This window comes from Squalius cephalus (genome assembly GCF_949319135.1).
Source record: "Squalius cephalus genome assembly, chromosome: 5".
Taxonomy (NCBI): Eukaryota; Metazoa; Chordata; class Actinopteri; order Cypriniformes; family Leuciscidae; genus Squalius; species Squalius cephalus.
In genome coordinates this window covers 45628511-45634568 of record NC_137126.1, presented here as the reverse complement: position 1 = coordinate 45634568, position 6058 = coordinate 45628511, and the positions used below count along the sequence as shown (strand labels likewise).

General features: G+C 40.0%; 1 long non-coding RNA gene across 1 annotated transcript; it reads right to left on the bottom strand.

The window, feature by feature from the left end:
* Positions 1-377: 377 nt before the first annotated feature.
* On the bottom strand, positions 378-5720 carry LOC307159260. The gene is made up of 3 exons (XR_013821346.1): positions 5649-5720; positions 5029-5199; positions 378-454 (listed from the first exon to the last, which is right to left on the bottom strand). It is a non-coding gene; the product is annotated as an uncharacterized lncRNA (long non-coding RNA).
* Positions 5721-6058: the final 338 nt, after the last annotated feature.

Here is a 6058-nt window from a genome sequence, read left to right as displayed (position 1 = left end):
TTGTAAGATTATTGAGTAGGCTAAGTTAGCTTCGTTTATTGCTGTTGGTTTTTTACTAGCTCGATTGCGTTTATCATTTAGGCTACAGTGCTAAGCTGTGCTATTTACACTGTTACTGTGTATCTGGGTTTGATTAATAATATTGACATCTCATTGTACTGTATTGCAGTTTCACAAAATTCCCAGTAAACTTCATGGAAATGAATCAACTGTGTCCTGGAGTTTCTTGGGAGTGTTTAAGCTGAATGGAACATAGCCCATGACACTACCTCTCTGAATTCATCTCTGCTCCTGCGGTTCAGCTGGAAGCGTTCAGATGTAAAGAGACGTGATCATCTCCACGACTCAGGACTCTGAGCACATCATCAACTGACACGCCCACTTCATCAAGCTCCTCCCCTCTCTCCTCCTCTTCATCAGCCTCGACTCCAGCGCCCTCCATATACGGCACAGACTACAGCAGGAACAGTGGTTTGAACCAGTGGTTGAAGTAAATAATGGATTATTTTTGCACATTACAGTAATGACAAGTAGAAAACAATAAGCATTTACATTTAATCATTTAGCAGACACTTTTATCCAAAGCGATTTACTTTACATTTTCTTTCTTTTGATTTTGGTGTAAAATATGACCCCAACATCATAGAGAGCCTAAGTCCCTCCCCTTCCGGTCGACCACCATGGGACCTTATTTCGGAAAAACATTGTATGGTAGTCAATGGCGAGAGACAACAAATATTTTGATCTCGTTTGAATTGTGCCCTGATTTACACATATGATGTTTGTCAATTTAAAAGATACATTTTAAAGTCAAGAAAGTCGCAGTTTGATGTAAAACTGTTGAGGTATAAGACTGTGAAAACACGTAATTACAAAGACTACAAACCCAGAAGGCGCACACGCGATGTCATACCTTTTCTCTCAATGAATGAAGCTAACTTTACTGAAGCTAACGTCAGTCATTGTTTCTATAGTCTTACATTATAATGGTAACGTTACGCCGTCATGCCTGAGTGTTTTGAGCCAGAATACACACATACGAGCAACGGATCTTGTGACGCACATAGTGCGAGACGAGAGATGTAGTTCATTGAGCGATTTTCACATAAAACTAAACGTTACTCTTCTGTTTTATGACAAACTGCGACTTTCTTTACTTTCATAATTACCTTTTAAATTGGCAAACATCATATGTGTAGTTCAGGGCACAGTTCAGACGGAATAAAAAGATAAGTTATCTCTCGCCATTGACTTCCATACATATTTTTTCCGAAATAAGGTCCCATGAGCCGGAAGCGGAGGGGCGGGACTTAGGCTCTCTATAGAGCTGGTAAGTCCCGCCCCTTCCGTAAAACCCCGCTGGACCTCAAAGTTGAAAAACCGTCAATGCAAGTGAATGGGAGAAAATTATTATTTTCTGGTCCCGTTTGAATTGTGCCATGAATGTGAACATATGTTGTCTGTGAATTTTTTATATAACTTTTCGTGTAAAGAATGATACAATTTAGCGGGTAGAAGTTTGATACGGTTAGACTTTGTGTGAGAGCACTTTGTGGACTACAACTCTCGACGCGTTTGAAACGTCAACACCACTAGCACACGGACTAGCTCACGGATCCCGCTAAACATGGCTGTGTCTTTGGTGCACTTCACCGCCTTCTTTCAGGGAGAGGACAAAATCGTTGAAGTTAGTGAAAACCACGGGTAAGTCAACTTTATGGGGTGACGTCACATAGGCGACATGTAGTCTTTCTCGTTATGTCTTTTCCACAACTGCTAGCCGAAGAATCATACCATATACTGTCAAACTCGTAACATGAAAAGTTATATAAAAAATTCACAGACAACATATGTTCACATTCATGGCACAATTCAAACGGGACCAGAAAATAATAATTTTCTCCCATTCACTTGCATTGACGGTTTTTCAACTTTGAGGTCCAGCGGGGTTTTACGGAAGGGGCGGGACCAGCTCTATACGGCACAGACTACAGCAGGAACAGTGGTTTGAACCAATACAAGAGTAAACTAGATGTACCGCATGGCGGTACAAAATATGACCGCCGCTCAGGCCTGCACTTCAGGGGCGTGTCTAGAGGGGGGGCACGGGGTGGCACCGGCCCCCCCTGGAATATGATTGGCCCCCCCTGGTGCCCCCCCAACATCATTGGGCTAGATTTACTGTCAACATGACAATGCCCAACGCCATTGGATCAGAGCGCTGTCAATCACTGCTTGATTTGCGATTCGCAAAGCAGAATCTCTGGTCCGCGTTTTTCAAACAGGAGTCAGGAGAGAGACACCTCGACATGTCACTGTTTATGGTATGCACACTCAATTACAGTATATTATATTGTTAATTTCGTTGACGAAAAATGTTCGCCATTATTTTCGTCAACGACATTTTTTCACAGACAAACACGAGACGATAACTATATCAAAAACAGTTTTAAATGACGACAACTATGACGAAAATGTATTGACATTTTCGTCAACGAATAAAAAATAGACGAAAATGTTAGGGAGGGACAATTGGGGAAGAGATCCAGTCAGAACTGATTTGCGTTTGTGGTAGATGCGCACATTTGAATTGTAACGTGCTGATCTACCCAGCGGCACACGAGTTGGAATGCGCTTGATGCTGCATGTCTCACAAATCGTTCAAAAATGTAAACGTCTGGGAGAAAGAGAAGGGCAGACATATGGACAGATCTGAATAAGAGTGACGACGCGAAAGAGAGCTTTATTCGGTATGTTTTTCTGTGCGAACACACACACACACGCGACCCGAAGAGTGCAGCCCTGCACATAGACGCGCTGCGCGCAAAGGACTGAATTGAGCTCTCTTTCGCGTCTGAATGGACAAATACACACAACATGTCCGTTTTTGAGAGTATTCACGTAAACACAGTCGGTTAACGTTATGTCTTTACAGAACGTACAGTTGTGAGAATATCGGATGTGCATTAGTGCAATTGGATCTGCACACTCGGTCTTAAAGTGACAGTGCGTAATAAACCTAATGCCTTCTGTACACTTAATATTGTTCAAACAACAAAATAAAAAGAGAAAAGCATTCACTGCTCTTTAATAATAGCTTTAATAAAGATTAATTATATTTAATTCATACAAATAAATATATCTGCTTGAAAGAATAAACAATGATGTATGTAAGTAAAGACTGCATAATCATTAATTGAAAAAAAAAAAAAGACTGTTCTACTTTAGAAGTTTTTCCAGTTGAATTTTCTGATTTCCCATGGGCCCCCCCTCACTGGTTCTTGGTCCCCCCTGTGCCCCCCCATTTATAAAATCCTGAAATCGCCCCTGCTGCACTTCTATACTGGCTTTCCACAAAAATAAATGACGTGGAGCAATTTGGCTGTATTGCGTAATAAGTTGTATATTTTAAAAGACTGTCTGGAGTATTCCTGTGGATCATGGATAATTTAGAGTTTTGTAATTATTTGCCATTACTATTTAAGTTTTATATCAAAAGTCATTAGTTTAGACACTTAACATCCATAATGTGAAAACGTCACATCCATAACAGTGGTTTTCCCTACATAATGTATTACAAAAATGAGTTTCAAAAACACACTTCAAGCAAGTCTTTTTCATGCTACATCGGCAGTTTGTTTAATAATTCACAGAGTTTGTAGGACACTTGTAAAGTGTGTGTATTTCATGTTATGTCCATAACGCTGATAAAATGTATTCATAGTGTGTGTCTGTGTGTGTGTGTGTGTGTGTGTGTGTATGCGTGCGTACATGTGTGTGTTTGTGTGTGTGTGTCTGTGCATGTGGATTTGTATGTGTGTGTATGGGTGTGTGTCTGTGCGTGTGGATGTCAGTGTGTGTGCATGCTTGCGTTTGTTTGTATTCCTGCATGTGTGTGTGTGACAGTATCATCCTAAACCAGCAACCCTTCGCTCAACACCACCATCTACAGGCCGATGAGTGTACAGTCACTAAATGTGCACATAAATGAATTTATTTTATAGCCCCCCATGGATGAAATTCTACGAAACTTAGCATACCCCCAGAGGATGTCAAGTTAATCATACACATGAAATATGGTGCAGTTCTGAACATCTCAACTGAAGATAGGGGCGATTAAAGCAGAATAATATTGCATTTTCATGTGGAGTGGCCCCCGGGGACCAAACGAAATTTTTCCGTAAAAGTCTAGTGGGGCTACATGCCCACCAAATTTCATGTTCCCCGGTGTTTCGGTGTCCCTGGTATCGTTGACGAAAAATTTAGTAGATGATGGAAAAAAAAAACTTTGACAATTCCTATATGACCGCGTTCGCTAGCTATGCTAGCGGCGGTCATAATAATGGATTATTTTTGCACATTACAGTAATGAAAAGTAGAAAACAATAAGTATTTACATTTAATCATTTAGCAGACGCTTTTATCCAAAGCGATTTACTTTATGAGTGCAATTGACAATGAAAGCCGAGGACTCTTACACACTGAGTTGATGAGTTGATTTATAATATGCTTGTTTTAATATGCTATCGAATGAGATTTAGATTAAGATCTCTAGAGATATTTAGATGGATACCGAGGCTTTTTAGGTTGGGTAGAATCTGCCATCTCTGACCCAGTTTGTTTGCTGGCTGCAATACGCTGTGTTTCCTGCCAACTGGCATCCTGGGGTGTCGAAATACTATTGGGTGAACTGGAAGTGGGTCAAGATCACACAGACCAAAACAAAAACAGACATTCCAACACAGAACGCACATTTCAAAGTAAAATAACTGGCTGTAGAAGTGTTTTTCAGAGAAACGAGTATGTGAACTCAGCAATAGTTTCCTAAATATCCACAAACATATTATGGTATTTTTATGCTTTAGTAGAGTGAAAAAGTTACATACAGCACCTTTAAGGTTAGAATTAGGTTAGGCAATTAGTTGTGATAATTAAGGTTAGGGTAAGGGGATAATGATTGCATTATATAAATGAATATCCTCACATAGATAGCCATACAAATGTGTGTGTGTGTGTGTGTGTGTGTACCTGTGTGAGTGGGCCGGTGTGTTTGGAGTGCAGTGTGTGTCCGATCACGAGGCCCAGCGCTCTGGTGAAGCCCTGAGCCGGTTCAGGATGGCAGCAGAAATACAGCAGCAAGCTCAGATAGTCCAGCATCAGCGGAGATGAGTGTGAGCTCGCAAACAGACTGAAGAAAAACTACACACACAAAGAAAAACATATGCATGTTCATACACAGATTATATGTTCAGAATATTTTTTGTGAACCATTACAGGCTTTCAAAGCCATCAATATTAATGCATTTACTGTATTCAGTGATGTTCAAACTGTTCGAAGCATTAAAGAGGTCAGTCAAATCACGAGGAATCAACTTTCAGAGCTTCAGAAGTGTCCTCCTCAAAAAGGCCATTTATTGAAACTGTTCAGGAAAAATAACTCTTTCTGATCTTCAGCACCTCAGATGGATCCCAAGAGCTGAAGTCTATTTTAAGTATCTAACAGTTACAGGTATGAGAGGAATGTCAATGCAGATTGTTTTGTGAATTTTTCTAAATGTAAAAAATGCAAAAAAGGATAGTAAAAAACATAAATAATAATAATAATATGACCCCCTTTAAAGTTGTCAAAATCCTTCATGTTGCATTACCTTCTTAAGGTTGGCTAGTCTGTCGTAGGGCAGAGGTTCGGTTGGGTCATCCGGGACAGGAAGATATCTTTCACTGGGAAACCACAATTCAACCTGATCATAGAACGAAACAGATGATAAACTGAACTGATAAACACATACAAATGTTAAAAGTTAATTCATGCACTTCAGTCAACTCATTAATGCACAGCAGACCTAAACACACAACACAATAAAGTTACTAACTTAAACTGAAACATATCCAGTTCAATTCTGTTTAACTCTCATTCTGTTCATTCAGTTTAGTTAACAATTTTAAAGGAATTGTTCATTCTGACCCGTCGGGGCAGTTCCAAAAACCAGTTCATACCTACCAGCCAAACAACCACAATACCCAGAGATTGGGATGATTGGTGAGCATTCATAATTCC